The 19,074-nt window shown below is 40.9% G+C and overlaps 1 protein-coding gene across 3 annotated transcripts in view; it reads right to left on the bottom strand.

Moving 5' to 3' along the window:
- The window catches only part of sh3pxd2ab (SH3 and PX domains 2Ab), a 283,993-nt gene that overhangs the window by 240,790 nt on the left and 24,129 nt on the right, over positions 1-19,074 (bottom strand). The gene's annotated exons all lie outside the window — the stretch shown is intronic.

Consider the following 19,074-nt stretch of genomic DNA (forward strand, 5'->3'; position numbering starts at 1 on the left):
TAATTTTTAGGGCCCGCATGGCCCATTGCATAAGGACTCCCAAAGGGAGTCCTTATGCAATGGGACATAAGGACCTATTGAATTTGTAAGGTTTTATTCTTTCTTATTATTATTCTTCCGCAACTTTGCGCTGTAATTTGACCCCCTTAGCATGCTTCAAAACTCACCAAATTTTACACACACATCAGTAATATACGGCAAAACTTTTTATCAAAAAACCAAACCTCAAAACTCAAAATTGCGCTCTAGCGCCCCCTACGGGAAAAAAAACTAGACTGCCTGTAACTCCCACTAGGAAGGTCGGAGAGACATGAAACAAAAACCTTTATGTAGGTCTGACTTAGACCTAGATTTCATAATGGTATATTCTCGGGCAAAAATCAACAGGAAGTTGGCAATTCCCCCTTCAAGACAAAAAAGTACTAAAAACAGTCACTTTTGCCTCTTTGAGCTGTAATTTGACCCCCTTAACCCATCCCATCCATCCATTTTCTACCGCTTATTCCCTTTGGGGTCGCGGGGGGCGCTGGAGCCTATCTCAGCTACAATCGGGCGGAAGGCGGGGTACACCCTGGACAAGTCGCCACCTCATCGCATCACCTTAACATGCTTCAAAAATCACCAAACTGAACACACACATCAGGACTGGCAAATATTGCGATCTAATAAAAAAACTAATTTAAAAATTGCGCTCTTGAGCAATTTTTGAATAAAACGGAGAAATAACTGCTCCTCGGAAGAAAAAAATTACAAAACTGCCTGTAACTCCCACCGGGAAGGTCGGAAAGACATGAAACAAAAACCACTATGTAGGTCTCACTTAGACCTACATTTCATAAATTGACAACCCCCAGCAAAAATCTACAGGAAGTTTGCTATTCCCCCTTCAACACAACATTTTTGTACAAACCGGTCACCTTTCTTCAAACATTATCTCCTCTGAGCGTGTTTGACGTTTCGGCTTCAAACTAACACAGGAGAGAGATTGAACCCTTCTGATTAAAAGTTAGTGAAAGAGTTTTGATACCGGCTCCGGTTTTGATTTTATGACCCTTCAAAGAGCCGCTGCGCTGATGCTGCTGTTTTTTCAGGAAGGCTGCTTAAAAGCAGGAAGCACCAGCGTGCCCACAATACAGACAAGGTAGGTACACTACACAAAAGTATTGGGACAATTCGGACTAAAAGTAGACATAAGTATTGGGACACTTATGACGAAAACTGAACAAAAGTATTGGGACACTTAGAACTAGCACCTGCCAAATACGCGGGCCCGACCAATGCTGCTTGCAGCTTTAATTAGGGACCGCAATGTCCCTTTGGGACAGAGGACCCTATTGTAATTGTAACGTTTTATTATTATTATACCGGCCGCCTCTTTGAGCTGTAATTTGACCCCCTTAACATGCTTCAAAACTCACCATATTTGACACACACATCAGGACTGGCGAAAATTGCCATCTAATGAAAAAACCAAACCCCAAAACTCAAAATTGCGCTTTAGCGCCCCCTAGGGAAAAACACAGACAAAACTGCTTGTAACTTCCGGTAGGAACGTCGTAGAGACATGAAACAAAAACCTCTATGTAGGTCTCACTTAGACCTAGATTTCATGCACTAACATATTTCATCAAAAATCAACAGGAAGTTGGCAATTCCCCCTTCAAAACAAATATTTAGTAAAAACAGTAACTTTTGCCTCTTTGAGCTGTAATTTGACCCCCTTAACATGCTTCAAAACTCACCAAAGTGGACACACACATCAGGTCTGGCAAAAATTGTGATCTAATAAAAAAACCCAACCCCAAAACTCAAAATTGCGCTCTAGCGCCCCCTAAGAAGAAAACACAGACATAACTGCTCCTAGGAAGAAAACTCTGACAAAACTGCCTGTAACTTCCAGTAGGAATGTCGTAGAGACATGAAACCAAAACCTCTATGTAGGTCTCACTTAGACCTACATTTCATAGATTGACAACCACCAGCAAAAATCAACAGCAAGTTTGCAATTCCCCCTTCAAAACAAAAGTTTTGTAAAAACCGGTCACCTTTTTTCAAACATTATCTCCTCTGAGCGCGTTTGTCGTGTCGGCTTCAAACTCGCACAGTAGAGAGATTGAACCCTTCTGATTAAAAGTTGACGAAAGAGTTTTAATTACTGCTCCGGTTTTGATTTTACGAGCCTTCAAAGAACCGCTGCGCTGCTGCCGTCTCAAGATGGCCGCTTAAAAGCAGGAAGCACCAGCGTGACCACACAATGCAGAGAAGGTAGGTACTGTGTGGGTAAAGATATATTGACTGGGTGAAAGAAGGAGGCACCAGTTTGTCTCCAGGATACAGAGAAGGTAGGTAATATGCAGGTAAAGATATGTTGCCTGGGTGATGGCAGGAAGCACTAGCGTGACCCGAGGATGCAGAGCAAGTAGGTAATGTGCGGGTGAAGATATGTTGAATGTGTAAAGGCAGGAAGCACCAGCGTGACCCCGCTATGCAGAAAAGGTAGGTAATGTGCAGGTGAAGATATGTTGTATGGGTAAAGACAGAAAGCACCAGCGTGACCCCACTATGCAGAGAAGGTAGGTAATGTGCGAGTGAAAATAGGTTGAAAGGGTAAAGGCAGGAAACACCAGCAAAAGTCGGTCCCGTCCATCGCTGCTTGCAGCTTTAATTTGTATTTGTTTCTTTTCCTACATCACTGCATATCAATAATATTTGACAAAAATAGTTTTCTATTTATTATTTACTTTAATATTATTATTATTATCTACTTCATCAAAATGTGTTATCGTAATAACTTATAAATTATGTTTTGCTTTCTATACTGTCACACATCTCTGTTCTTGTTCTCCTCCCTATTAGAACATATTATTATATCTCTCTGATTTATCCAGACGTGACTTTAACTCATAAACGTTTCTTCCTTTTGAAATAGATCCTTGCGATATTGTCCAAATGCTGACATACTTCTGCATTCGCCTCGTTCCAGATGTGCTTTGTTAAGCGGAAAAAGCCTGTGAGGGTCAACTTTGAGGAGGACAGTAAAAGTTTGGACTTTCTGAGGTGTTTTTTTTTGGTTTCTCCTCCGTTATTGCATCTGCTGCCTTGACAGAATCTCCACATTTTTCTCACGCCGTGACTTTTTCCTGCCCGCCGCTGAAAACCTGGGAGGTTAAGAGAAGTGGTTTCCTTTGAAGAGAGCAGCTATTGTCATTGTGCTTCAAGTGCGGAGTGAAATGCTGACTCGTGAAACCGCACTCGCCTAAATGAGCAGAAACTCCATTCAAACTTGGTGGTTTTTTTTCAACCACACGTGTTTTCCTTGGGCTACTATAGCTGTGAAATATGTCAAGTAGCTTTGTTTGTTTATCTGTGTGGAACCTCATAACCTTTATATAAATACTGACCTTTAAGTACAGTTTAAGAGCAACATTTCTCAACAAGGAATTTAGGGACTTCACCATCTACGCTCCGTAATATCATCAAAAGGTTCAGAGAATCTGGAGAAATCACTGCACGTAAGCAAGGCCGAAAACCAATGCCCTTGACTTTCGATCCCTCAGGCGGTACCGCATCAAAAAGTGACATCGGTGTGTAAAGGATATCACCACATGGGCTCAGGAGCAGAAAACCACTGTCAGTAATTACAGTTGGTCGCTACATCTGTAAGTGCAAGTTAAAACTCTACTATGCAAAGCCAAAGTCATTTATCAACAACACCCAGAAACGCTTCGCTGGGCCCGAGCTCATCTAAGATGGACTGATGCAAAGTGGAAAAGTGTTCTGTGGTCCGACTAGTGCAGGGGTCGGCAACCCGCGGCTCTTTGATCACTCTGATGCGGCTCCCCAATTTTCCCGTGAGACTTCCGGATTTCAGTGCCTCTCGCAGAAAACTCCCGGGATTAATATTCACCGATTTTCACCCTTACGGCTATAATAAGGGCGTGCCATGATGGCAGGCCCGGCCCTAACCAATCTGGCGCCCTAGGCAAGATTTTAGGTGGCGCCCCCCCACATCGGCAGTGAAGTGTATATACTCACAAGAACCCGAATAGCTTTGTCTTTGACCTTTTTTTTTACTTACAACTATACCTAATATATAAAGGGGTGGAAAAGTGACTATTACCTGCAGGGCAAACATTAACTAACCAGAAGGCAATAATGTAAACAAAAAACACCTGCTTAAAAGACCTAATACAAATGTCCCTGAGGAATGTAAGGTGGGAGTACTGTAATTACCTAACGTTACATTATTATTTTCCATAACAATTTAGCCCCCTCCACAATATTAACCCGACGTTAAAACAGAACTAGCTATTTATTGATTAGCAATTGCCGAATCATGTAACATTAGCTTAATGCTAAAAAGCCAGGTTACTATCACATTCTGTAACAGACAAATAATTTCATGTAGGCTAACGTTACCTACCTGCTACCTCTGTCTTTTTCTCGTTTCTCCTCTTCTTTTCTCTTTTTTCTTCCCTGGGCACCTGACAGTTTTGGACGTTTTGACATCTTGTGTTGATTTTTTGATGTGGTGACGTCCAAAAAGAGTCATGATACGGGAAGGGAGGGGGCGCACCGTGCGGGGGTAGAGGGGGCGTAATGTTGTAACAAATAATATTTCTTTTAAATAGGCTTTACTTTGCATTTTAATTAACGTGAGATAATTTTTTTGTATTTAGAAATAATAATAACAACTTTTTTTTTTTTTTTTTTTTTTTCTCCAACATTTGTGGCACTGGCATGGCGCCCCCTGATGGACGGCGCCCTTAGCATTTGCCTATACGGCCTATGCCACGGGCCGGCCCTGCATGATGGTACAACATTTGGCGCCCTCTACAATCTGTATTAACAGCGTGCCAGCCCAACACTTGTTATACAACATACATCTTCTGCTTGCACACGTACGTGACAGCAAGGCGTACTGTGCGTCGGTTGAGGTGGGCGGGGTTTGATAGCGGGGGGTGTATAATGTATCCCGGAAGAGTTAGGGCTGCATGGGATTCTGGGTATTTGTCCTGTTGTTTTTATGTTGTGTTACGCTGCAGATGTTCTCCCGAAATGTGTTTGTCATTCTTGTTTGGTGTGGGTTCACAGTGTGGCGCGTTATTAGTAAGAGTGTTAAAGTTTTGTTTTTTTATACCGCCACCGTCAGTGTGACCTGTGTGGTTGTTGACCAAGTATGCCTTGCTGTCGCCTACGTGAACAAGCGGAAGCCCCATATAAAGGGTGGTTGATCAGGCACGCTGGCTGTAGTAGGTGCTATATGCTGTACCATCACGGCGCCCATGACGCTGAGCCATTCATTTAAAACCCGCGTGCCGCACCAGCTTTCAAATTCCACATAAAGGTGTGGGCAGCGTGTCTGAGGCCCCTGGTTTATACAAAGCAAATAAAAAACTTTGTATACAGTGTAATTTCATTTAAAATTACCAAAAAATTTTGCGGCTCCCATTGTTTTCTATAATTTGTGAAACTGGTCAAAATGGCTCTTTGACTGGTAAAGGTTGCCGACTCCTGGACTAGTGGAACTGTGGACGTCGTGCCCTTCCGGAACAAAGAGGAAAAGAACCATCCGGATTGTTCTAGGGTGAAAGTGTAAAAGGCAGCATGTGTGATGGTATGGGGGTGTATTAGTGGCCAAGACATGGGTAACTTACACATCTGTGAAGGCGCCATTAATGCTGAAAGGTACCGTATTTTCCGCACCATAAGGCGCCCTGGGTTATAAGCCGCGCCTTCAATGAACGGCATATTTCAAAACTTTGTCCACCTATAAGCCGCCCCGTGTTGTAAGCCGCATCTAACTGCGCTAAAGGAATGTCAAAAAAACAGTCAGATAGGTCAGTCAAACTTTAATAATATATTAAAAACCAGCGTGATGTGGGCGCGCATGGAGTCGTATATCAACATGGACGGAGCTGCGTGAAAAAAGCCACCCGGCCTCTTCGCGTAAACTTCCCTTAACCACTCGCTCATCTTTTCTTCATCCATCCATCCCTTCGAGTTAGCTTTTATGATGACGCCGGCTGGAAAGGTCTCTTTTGGCAAGGTCTTCCTTTTGAATATCACCATGGGTGGAAGTTTCTGGCCATTAGCATGGCAAGCTAGAACCACAGTGAAGGATGACTTCTCATTCCCTGTGGTGCGAATATTCACCGTACGTGCTCCCGTTGTATCCACAGTGCGGTTCACAGGAATATCAAAAGTCAGTGGAACCTCGTCCATGTTGATAATGTTCTCTGGCCGGATATTTTTTTCAGCTATCTTGTTTTTACAATATGCACGGAAAGTAGCCAGCTTTTCTTGAAAGTCTTTAGGCAGTTGCTGTGAAATAGTAGTCCGTGTGCGGATGGAGAGATTGCGTCTTTTCATGAACCGGATCCCGGTCGCTTAGTAGGAGCCATTTTGTGGTCTTTACAGATGTAAACACACAAAGGAAATGAAACGTAATATCCGCGCGCTTCTTCTTCTTCTACGGGGGCGGGTGGTTGCTTACAGTAGAAGAAGAAGCGCTTCCTGTTCTATGGGGGCGGGTGCTTACCTTGGCGGTTGCTTGCGTAGAAGAAGAAGCACTTCCTCTTCTACGGGGAAACAAGATGGCGGCTGTTTACCGTAGTTGCGAGACCGAAACTTTATGAAAATGAATCTTAATATTAATCCATATATAAAGCGCACCGGGTTATAAGCCGCACTGTCAGCTTTTGAGTAAATTTGTGGTTTTTAGGTGCGGCTAATAGTGCGGAAAATACGGTACATACAGCATACCAAGCCTCGTGTTACAACAGCATGGCTTCATAGTAAAAGAGTGCGGGTACTAGACTGGCCTGCCTGTAGTCCAGACATTGAAAATGTGTGAAGGCTAAAATATGAGAAGGGAGACTGTTGAACAACTTAAGCTGTACATCAAGCAAGAATGGGAAAGAATTCCACTTCAAAAATGTGTCTCCTCAGTTCCCAAACCTTTACTGAGTGTTGTTAAAAGGAAAGGCCATGTAACACACTAGTAAAAATGCCTTTTTTGCAATGTGTTGCTGCAATTAAATTCTAAGTTCATGATTATTTACCCCCAAAAAAATACATTTCTCAGTGTGAACATGAAATATCTTGTCTTTGCAGTCTATTCAATTGAATATAAGTTGAAAAGGATTTGTTGTATTCTCTTTTTATTTACCATTTACACAACGTGACAACTTCACTGCTTTTGGCTTTTTTTATATTGTAAAAAGGGGCAATAGAAGAAAGCAAACAACATCAGGACTTTTTTTTTTTAAACACATGTTACTTACCGTATTTTCCGCACTATTAGCTGCACCTAAAAACCACAAATTTACTCAAAAGCTGACAGTGCGGCTTTTAACCCGGTGCGCTTTATATATGGATTAATATTACGATTCATTTTCATAAAGTTTCGATCTCGCAACTTCGGTAAACAGCCGCCACGTTTCATTTCTTTTGTGTGTTTACATCTGTAAAGACCACAAAATGGCTCCTACTAAGCGACAGGGATCCGGTTCATGAAAAGACGCAATCTCTCCATCCGCACACGGACTACTATTTCACAGCAACTGATATTCCTGTGAACCGCACTGTGGATACAACGGGAGCACGTACGGTGAATATTCGCACCACAGGGAATGAGAAGTCATCCTTCACTGTGGTTCTAGCTTGCCATGCTAATGGCCAGAAACTTCCACCCATGGTGATATTCAAAAGGAAGACCTTGCCAAAAGAGACCTTTCCAGCCGGCGTCATCATAAAAGCTAACTCGAAGGGATGGATGAAGAAAAGATGAGCGAGTGGTTAAGGTAAGTTTAAGTTTACGCGAAGAGGCCGGGTGGCTTTTTTCACGCAGCTCCGTCCATGTTGATATACGACTCCATGCGCGCCCACATCACGCTGGTTTTTAATATATTATTAAAGTTTGACTGACCTATCTGACTGTTTTTTTGACATTCCTTTAGCGCAGTTAGATGCGGCTTACAACACCGGGCGGCTTATAGGTGGACAAAGTTTTGAAATATGCCGTTCATTGAAGGCGCGGCTTTTAACCCAGGGCGCCTTATGGTGCGGAAAATACGGTAATAGAACTCACAGGGATGGGCCAGCCAGCCAAATAAACAACAACACTGACTATTAGACAAGGGAACTTAACTTCTTCCGAGTGGAATCTTAGGCAAGAGGAGGTAGGAGGAATGTTGGAGTGGGTGAGAGAATCTGACTCCAACTCTGGCTGGTGTTTTGACATCCACTGACACTTTGTTTACTACAAAAGAGATTATGGTGCACTAGACTCTTCTTTTATATTGCATACGTCGTGTGACATAAACCCACCATAGTGCTAACTTATGGAATAAAGCCAACAGTGCTGATCAAAAAGTTTACTTTTTATCATGACATTTATTATTACACATTGTCTATTTGTTTCTGTCTCTGAAATGAGATTCCTAGTCCTTTAGATGTTGAATTGTGTAAGTGTGAACACGTGATGTTCCTCAATGTAACTTCATGTATATAAGCATGTCTGAAACAAGAAAACATCACCATTACGAACACGAGGGTGTATTTTTATACAAACATATTGCTGGGTATTGTGGCTCCATTTCTGTTTCATCTGACATCACATGGACACAGGTAAGACCTTCTGGAGGAAAGTTCTGTGGTCAGATGAAACAAAAATTGATACCCAGTGTGGAGGGGAGTGCGTCAGCGCGCCTGCAGGAGCAAAGGTCACCGCCTCTGGCAGTGGTGTCGAGGGTGGAGCACCATCAGCTAGGGGCGGGGCATGTGTGGGACGGCGAGACACAGCTGGCCTGGCAGGTGATTAGATTTCACAGGTGGTACGTGTTAATCTAATCATCTGTTGTCTTTAACAGGGAGCAGAGAGGCAGAGAGGATTGGGAGTGACGGCAACGTCACGACATGCCGAAAGACATTTTGAAAATCTTGTTAAAAAAACATTAAAAACTTTGTTAAACCTGCACTAGTGATGGGTTGATGAGGCGTCATGAAGCGTTTCGACACATTGCAAAACTGTATTGATACTGTGTCGATACTGTGTCACTAAATACTGACATCTGCTGGACATTAAAAATCCCTACAGGCAACCTATGGACCGACTCAACTGACACTGATTTGATGCCCTAGTACAGGGGTCACCAACCTTTTTGAAACCAAAAACTACTTCTTGGGTACTGATTAATGCGAAGGGCTACCAGTTTGATACACACTTAAATAAATAAATATATTGTCATTTGTAAGTTACACGTAAGTGTGATTTAAACAAGAATAGCTAAATAAATACATTTATATATATAAAAAAATGGGTATTTCTGTCTGTCATTCCGTCGTACATTTTTTTTTCCCTTTTACGGAAGGTTTTTTGTAGAGAATAAATGATGAAAAAAACACTTAATTGAACGGTTTAAAAGAGGAGAAAACACGAAAAATATTAAAATAAAATTTTGAAACATAGTTTATCTTCATTTTCAACTCTTTAAAGTTCAAAATTCAACCGACAAAAAGAAGAGAAAAACTAGCTCATTTGAATCTTTTTGAAAAAATTAAAAAAAATAATTTATGGAACATCATTAGTAATTTTTCCTGATTAAGATACATTTTAGAATTTTGATGACATGTTTTAAATTGGTTAAAATCCAATCTGCACTTTGTTAGAATATTTAACAAATTGGACCAAGCTATATTTCTAACAAAGACAAATCAGTATTTCTTCTAGATTTTCCAGAACAAACATTTTAAAAGAAATTCAAAATACTTTGAAATAAGATTTAAATTTGATTCTACAGATTTTCTAGATTTGCCAGAATAATTTTTTTGAATTTTAATCATAGTAAGTTTGAAGAAATATTTCACAAATATTCTTCGTCGAAAAACCAGAAGCTAAAATATTTATTATTCTTTACAATAAAAAAAAAATGTTTTACTTGAACATTGATTTAAATCGTCAGGAAAGAAGAGGAAGAAATTTAAAAGGTAAAAAGGTATATTTGTTTAAAAATCCTAAAATCATTTTTAAGGTTGTATTTTTCTCTAAAATTGTATTTCTAAAAGTAATAAGAAGCAAAGTAAAAAATAAATGAATTTATTTAAACAAGTGAAGACCCATCCATCCATCCATTTTCTACCGCTTATTCCAAGTGAAGACCAAGTCTTTAAAATATTTTTTTGGATTTTCAAATTCTATTTGAGTTTTGTCTCTTTTAGAATTAAAAATGTCGAGCAAAGCGAGACCAGCTTGCTAGTAAATAAATAACATTTAAAAAATAGAGGCAGCTCACTGGTAAGTGCTGCTCTTTGAGCTATTTTTAGAACAGGCCAGCGGGCGACTGATCTGGTCCTTACGGGCTACCTGGTGACCGCGGGCACCGCGTTGGTGACCCCTGCCCTAGTATATACAATAATATAAATATTTCATTTAGGATTATTTCATATCTTCATTTAAATAAAAATATATTTTTATCTTTTTTAGATACAGTCAATAAATAATGTGAACATGTATCATAACATGGAAATCTAAGAGAACGTGTTGTGGATGATTGTGGACTGGGAATTGTTTTAATTTTATTTTTTTACACATTTTTATTAAAAAAAAAAAAAAAAAGATTTCCGACGTATTACATTTTAGACGATTTCTCTTAGTTATTATTTCTCCGGCTGTAGAAAAGAGCCGCTCACAGGGCACAGAGGAGGCGACACAGTTGGCGTATCGGTCACGTGACCAAAACAGCTCATGATCGGTCACGTGACTTTCTAAAAGCGGTACGCGCACCGACACAGGGTTTTGCTCTATGAGCTCGACGCATGCGCCGATGCATCGGTGTTGCCGGACCCATCACTAACCTGCACGCTTGGCTCTTGTGCCGTGTCTACAGTGGAGCTGCTTGGAAGCGACTTCCACACCCAGCAATATGTTTGGAGGAGAAAAGGTGAGGCCTTTAATCCAAGGTAACACCATTCCTACCGTCATTGTTGATTGTCATGTCATGTTCGGATGTACATTGTGGACGCCCTCTTTGCTCCACGGAAAGTCTTTGCTTTCGTCCAGCATTCTGTTTTTGTTTACTTTTGTCATGTCTGTGTAATCATGTTTTGTTTTAGTCATGTTTTGTTTAGTTATTGGACTCTTTAGTTTCTGGCGTTTCACTCCCTTGTCTTGTTTCCATGATTACCCATTAGTTTCACCTGTTCCACGTTTGGACTCATTGTGCACTCTTGTTTGTCACCATAGCAACCCATTAGTTTTCACCTGTCACGTCACGCACCTGTTTCACGTTTTGAGTCACGCACCTGTTTTCGTTAATCATGTCTGTAGTATTTAAGTTCATTGTTTTCAGTTTGTCGGTGTGGTGACATCCCACAATTATGCTCTGCACATTTCTGACACTTGATTTCATGTCCATCGTTCATGCTGCTCCTTTTAGTCCATGCCAAGTAAGTTTTGTTTATTAATGCTATAGTCTTTTGGTTTCATAGTTTGTTCTCCGCCACTGTGCGCGCTTTTCGTTTGTACTTTTTTTTGCTATATTAAATAAATCATGTATTTACATTGCCGTCTCGCCCGAGCCAACTTTCCGTTGCATTCCGGAAAAGCAAACACCCAGGACCAAGTCATGACAACTTTGTAGCCGGTTCAGTTTTAGTTGCGTTCTGCATAGCTTTCCTTAAGCTTCAATGCCTTTTCTTAGGGGCACTCACCTTTTGTTAATTTTTGGTTTAAGCATTACACACCTTTTTACCTGCACACTGCCTCCCGCTGTTTCCCACATCTACAAAGCGATTAGCTACCATTTCTTTCCATAACTTGAGTTGATTTATTTTGGAAAACCTTGTTACATTGTTTAATGCATCCAGCGGGGCATCACAACAAAATCAGGCATAATAATGTGTTAATTCCACCACTGTATATATCGGTATCGGTTGATATCGGAATCGGTAATTAAGAGTTGGACAATATCGGAATATCGGCAAAAAAGCCATTAATCGGACATCTCTAATTAATACCCATGGAAACCAAAAGAAACCCAGAGGTGCACAAAACAGGAACTATGGGAGTCCAAAACTAACAGAACATAACTAAACAAAACATGATCCGGGCCACCTATAATGACAGTATGTATACTTTTGACCCTCACATTTTCAGTACACCCATAATAAATTCATAAAAGAGCCAAACTTCATGAATGTTTTTTTTTGTGACCAACAAGTACAGTGGGGCAAAAAAGTATTTAGTCAGCCACCGATTGTGCAAGTTCTCCCACTTAAAATGATGACAGAGGTCTGTAATTTTCATCATAGGTACACTTCAACTGTGAGAGACAGAATGTGAAAAAAAAATCCAGGAATTCACATTGTAGGATTTTTAAAGAATTTATTTGTAAATTATGGTGGAAAATAAGTATTTGGTCAATAACAAAAATTCAACTCAATACTTTGTAATATAACCTTTGTTGGCAATAACAGAGGTCAAACGATTACTATAGGTCTTTACCAGGTTTGCACACACAGTAGTTGGTATTTTGGCCCATTCCTCCATGCAGATCTTCTCGAGAGCAGTGATGTTTTGGGGCTGTCGCCGAGCAACACGGACTTTCAACTCCCTCCACAGATTTTCTATGGGGTTGAGGTCTGGAGACTGGCTAGGCCACTCCAGGACTTTCAAATGCTTCTTACGGAGCCACTCCTTCGTTGCCCGGGTGGTGTGTTTGGGATCATTGTCATGCTGGAAGACCCAGCCACCTTTCATCTTCAAAGCTCTCACTGATGGAAGGAGGTTTTGGCTCAAAATCTCACGATACATGGCCCCATTCATTCTTTCCTTAACACGGATCAGTCGGCCTGTCCCCTTAGCAGAAAAACAGCCCCAAAGCATGATGTTTCCACCCCCATGCTTCACAGTAGGTATGGTGTTCTTGGGATGCAACTCAGTATTCTTCTTCCTCCAAACACGACGTGTTGAGTTTATACCAAAAAGTTCTATTTTGGTTTCATCTGACCACATGACATTCTCCCAATCCTCTGCTGTATCATCCATGTGCTCTCTGGCAAACTTCAGACGGGCCTGGACATGCACTGGCTTAAGCAGGGGGACACGTCTGGCACTGCAGGATTTGATTCCCTGTCGGCGTAGTGTGTTACTGATGGCAACCTTTGTTACTTTGGTCCCAGCTCTCTGCAGGTCATTCACCAGGTCCCCCCGTGTGGTTCTGGGATTTTTGCTCACCGTTCTCATGATCATTTTGACCCCACGGGATGAGATCTTGTGTGGAGCCCCAGATCGAGGGAGATTATCAGTGGTCTTGTATGTCTTCCATTTTCTGATAATTGCTCCCACAGTTGATTTTTTCACACCAAGCTGCTTGCCTATTGTAGATTCACTCTTCACAGTCTGGTGCAGGTCTACAATTCTTTTCCTGGTGTCCTTCGACAGCTCTTTGGTCTTGGCCATAGTGGAGTTCGGAGTCTGACTGTTTGAGGCTGTGGACAGGTGTCTTTTATACAGATAACCAGTTCAAACAGGTTTATTAATTAATACAGGTAACGAGTGGAGGACAGAAGAGCTTCTTAAAGAAGAAGTTACAGGTCTGTGAGAGCCAGAGATCTTCTTTGTTTGAAGTGACCAAATACTTATTTTCCACCATAATTTACAAATAAATTATTTAAAATTCCTACAATGTGAATTCCTGGATTTTTTTTCACATTCTGTCTCTCACAGTTGAAGTGTACCTATGATGAAAATTACAGACCTCTGTCATCATTTTAAGTGGGAGAACTTGCACAATCAGTGGCTGACTAAATACTTTTTTGCCCCACTGTATGTGCTCCAATAGAGAAAGTATTGTAAAGTCAAGACAGCCATGACATGATGTTCTTTACAAGTGTATGTAAACTTTTGACCACCACTGTATATACTGAATTAACAATCGCCGCCCTTCATCATGTTTTTCATCCACTAATCTCTTTAATGTGGCTTTAAATCCCTCAGAATGCTGATGGGGTAAAACTAATGGCCAGCTAAAAATAAGTGCAACCACCAAGACTTGTGTGGGGAAGTTTCTGTCCAATTAAGCAAAACTAAGCCAGGTCACACTCTCACACACACTCCGAAATCCTCCTTTGGAATGCAGCGATGTGTTCAATCCAGCGAGGCTGCAGGCTGAAAAGTGACTTCTCTCCCTGGGTGAACTCTGCGTGACACACTGACCACTTGAAGAACACACCAGCAGCTTTGTAGATCTGCACTGTTCTGACATGAAAACGGGCTAATGTGCTTACGTCTGCACTTGTGCTCGGGAGGGCAAACCACATTTAAGCAAGAAGGAGGTGGATAATATACGATGATTGCAACCCAGAGTATGCTGAGTTTATAACATTAGCAAACGTCTTCTTAAATCTTCCAGGCTGTTGTTACAGCGTTTAAAGAGCACATGCTTAAACACTGACAAGTGTCCACTCTGTGACCTCTTTTGTTTTCCACTCTGAGTTGATACTTATCAGATGAGATCATGTTTGGGTGTCAAATGGCTCTTTATGCTTCTTTTTTCCAACCCGCCTGTCAGCTCATGGCAAGTATAAAACAAGTGATTGTGCTCCAAAAAGCGAGAGGCATCTGGAGGTGTCAGTTGGCGGACACACAAGCAAAAGCTCAGTTTCTGGTTTGAGAGACGAGAAATATTCGGATAAATCAGTAGGAGGGAGTGTAACAAGATCAATTCAACAACACTGCTCACAGAGGGAAGAGCAGCAATGTCATGTTTTAAACTCAGCTTCAGCTTCAAGTACAGAACTTAAAAGCAGCGAAGTTGTCACGTTGTGTAAATGGTACCGTATTTTCCGCACTATAAGACGCACCTAAAAACCACAAATTTTCACAAAAGCTGACAGTGCGGCTTATAACCCGGTGCACCTTATATATGGATTAATATAAATATTTATTTTCATAAAGTTTCGGTCTCGCAACTACGGTAAACAGCCGCCATCTTTTTTCCCCGTAGAAGAGGAAGCGCTTCTTCTTCTATGGTAAGCAACTGCCAAGGTAAGCACCCGCCCCCGTAGAAGAGGAAGCGCTTCTTCTTCTACGGTAAGCAACCACCCGCCCCCGTAGAAGAAGAAGCGCGCGGGTATTACGTTTCATTTCCTTTGTGTGTTCCATGTTGATATACGACTCCATGCGCGCCCACATCACAGATGGTGTCAAAAAACAAGTGAAGCACACAAATACAACACTCGCCGTCATTCCGGGTGGATTAACCAAAGAACTCCAACCGCTCGATATTGGTGTCAACAAGGCATTTAAAGCACGACTGCGAACGGCGTGGGAACAATGGATGACAGAAGGCGAACACACCTTCACTAAGACAGGGAGACAGCGCCGGACGACATACGCCAACATCTGCCAGTGGATCGTAAATGCCTGGGCGGATATTTCGGTCACAACTGTGGTCCGAGCTTTCCGGAAGGCAATGACTTCGACGAGACGGAGCCGGCCATTTTGGATCCCGTATTCGCCCAACTTTTTAATTCGGACACCGAAGGAGAAGAATTCGAGGGATTTATGAATGAAGAATAACTTCAGAAAGTGAGCGTTATGTTTATTTTGTGTGTTGTGACATTAACGTTCGAGCAACATTAAGTTATTGATGTTATTGCTCTGCACTATTTTGAATTTTACTATGTTTGTGATTGCACATTTGCACATTACCGTACATTTTGGGAGTGAACAGAGTTGTTAGAACGCTGGTTTTTAATATATTATTAAAGTTTGACTGACCTATCTGACTGGTTTTTTGACATTCCCGTTAGCGCAGTTAGATGCGGCTTATAACACGGGGCGGCTTATAGGTGGACAAAGTTTTGAAATATGCCGTTCATTGAAGGCGCGGCTTATAACCCAGGGCGCCTTATGGTGCGGAAAATACGGTACATAAAAAGAGAATACAACAAATCCTTTTCAACTTATATTTTGACGGTATTCTCAGGATAAATGTGCTTTAAGTTGCAAAAACGTGCATTTTGATACATCAGCTTCTTGTAGGCTTTCAGCTTCAGCCTACTTCATTGACAGCTATGCAGAGGTGGGTAGAATAGCCAGAAATTGTACTCAAGTAAGAGTACTGTTACTTTAGAGATTTATTACTCAAGTAAAAGTAAGGAGTAGTCACCCAAATATTTACTTGAGTAAAAGTAAAAAGTATGTTGTGAAAAAACTACTCAAGTACTGAGTAACTGATAAGTAACATACACACTCATATATATATATATATATATATATATATATATATATATATATATATATATATATATATATATATATATATATATACAGTATATAATTTATATTTATTTATTTTGCCGTTTTTGTTTACATGTTAAAGGTGTTTTAATGAATATACATGCATGTTTAACACATATAGATTCCTTTCTTTCATGAAGACAAGAATATAAGTTGGTGTATTACCTGATTCTGATGACTTGCATTGATTGTAATCAGACAGTAGTGATGATAACGTCCACGTTTTCAAATGGAGGAGAAGAAAAGTTCCTCCTTTCTGTCTAATACCACATGAAAGTGGTTGGTTTTTGGCATCTTATGTGTCCAGCTTCCATATTCGTTTTTATACACTTTACAAGAAATACATTGGCGTCAAACTCCGTAGCTTGCTAGCTTGTTTGCGCTGGCTTTCGGAGACTCTTGTTTTGAAAGCGCAGGCGCGATGGAGCGGCACTTTTATTGTGAAGACAGGAACGTCCTCATGTGCGGTCAGTCTTGAGGCTTTTGACGGGATGAACGATTGAAATAAAAAAAGTATATTTTTTTCTTCACACTTTTGATTGATTGATTGGAACTTTTATTATTAGATTGCACAGTACAGTACATATTCCGTACAATTGACCACTAAATGGTAACACCCCAATAAGTTTTTCAACTTGTTTAAGTCAGGTCATGTGACCGCCTGGCTCTGTTTGATTGGTCCAACGTCACCAGTGACTGCATCTGATTGGTGGAACGAAGTGAAACGTCACCAGTAAGGCAGGCACTATGAAGGTCTGTCTGACAGACCAAAACAAACAAAGCGTGCATTAACAGATCGATAAAAATTAGTAGCGAGTAGCGAGCTGAATGTAGATAAAAGTAGCGGAGTAAAAGTAGCGTTCCTTCTCTATAAATATACTTAAGTAAAAGTAAAAGTATGTTGCATTAAAACTACTCTTAGAAGTACAATTTATCCCAAAAGTTACTTAAGTAGATGTAACGGAGTAAATGTAGCGCGTTACTACCCACCTCTGCAGCTATGGTACAAAACCCCAAAAGCAGTGAAGTTGTCACGTTGTGTAAATGGTAAATAAAAAAGAGAATACAACAAATCCTTTTCAACTTATATTCAATTGAATAGACTGCAAAGACAAGATATTTCATTTTGTTATTGTCATGTCTGTGTGATCATGTTTTTGTTTTGGTCATGTTCGTTTTGGGTTTTGGACTTTTTGTGCACTTTTGTTTTGTCACCATAGCAACCATTAGTTTTCACCTGTCACGTCACGCACCTGTTTCACGTTTTGAGTCACGCACCTGCTTTCACTAATCATGTCCATAGTATTTAAGTTCATTCTTTTCAGTTTGTCGTTCTGACGACCTCACCACATTTATGCTCTGTCCATGCCTGTTACTTCTTTCCATGTCAATTCCTCAAGCAACTATTTCTGTCCAAGCCAAGTAAGTTTTTGTTCCATGTTTATAGTCTTTTTGGTTTCATAGTTTGTTCTCCGCCATTGTGCGTGTTTTTTGTTTGCACTTTTTTGCTATAGTCTTTTGGTTTCATAGTTTATTCTCCGCCTCTGTGCGCGCTTTTTGTTTATTCCTTTTTTTGATAAATATAAATAAATCATGTACCTTCATTCCCGTCTCGCCCGTGCCAACTTTCCGTTGCATCCCGGAAAAGCAAACACCCAGGACCAAGTCATGACAGTTATTTTTTGCAAATATTAGCTCATTTGGAATTTGATGCCTGCGACATGTTTCTAAAAAGCTGGCACAAGTGGCAAAAAAGAGTGAGAAAGTTGAGGAATGCTCATTAAACACTTATTTGGAACATCCCACAGGTGAACAGGCTAATTGGGAACAGGTGGGTGCCATGATTGGGTATAAAAGCAGCTTCCATGAAATGCTCAGTCGTTCACAAACAAGGACGGGGCGAGGGTCACCACTTTGTCAACAAATGCCTGAGCAAATTGTTTAAGAACATTTCTCAAGCAGCTATTGCAAGGAATTGAGGGATTTCACCATCTACGCTCCGTAATATCATCAAAAGGTTCAGAGAATGTGGAGAAATCACTGCAGGTAAGCCATGATATTACGCACCTTGGATCCCTCAGGCGCTACTGCATCAAAAGGCGACATCAGTGTGTAAAGGATATCACCACATGGGCTCAGGAACACTTCAGAAAACCACTGTCGGTAACTACAGTCGGTCGCTACATCTGTAAGTGCAAGTTAAAACTCTACTATGCAAAGCCAAAGCCATTTATCAACAACACCCAGAAAGGCCGCCGGCTTCGCTGGGCCCGAGCTCATCTAAGATGGACTGATGCAAAGTGGAAAAGTGTTCTGTGGTCTGACGAGTCCACATTTCAAATTGTTTTTTGGAAACTGTGGACGTCGTGTCCTCAGGACCAAAGAGGAAAAGAACCATCCGGACTGTTCTAGGAACAAAGTTCAAAAGGCAGAAATCTGTGATGGTTTGGGGGTGTATTAGTGCCCAAGGCATGAGTAACTTAAACATATGTGAATAAAAATTGTTAAAATGTTTACTGAGTGTAGTTAAAAGGAAAGGCCATGTAACACACTGGTAAAAATGCCTTTTTTGCTATGTGTTGCTGCCATTAAATTCTAAGTTAATGATTATTGGCTACAAAAAAAAAAGTTTTTCAGTTCAAACATTAAATACCTTGTCTTTGCAGTCTATTCAATTGAATATACCGTATTTTCCGCACTATAAGGCGCACCTAAAAACCACACATTTTCTCAAAAGCCGACAGTGCGCCTTATAACCCGGTGCGCTT

Source organism: Nerophis lumbriciformis, linkage group LG02 (genome assembly GCF_033978685.3).
Source record: "Nerophis lumbriciformis linkage group LG02, RoL_Nlum_v2.1, whole genome shotgun sequence".
Taxonomy (NCBI): Eukaryota; Metazoa; Chordata; class Actinopteri; order Syngnathiformes; family Syngnathidae; genus Nerophis; species Nerophis lumbriciformis.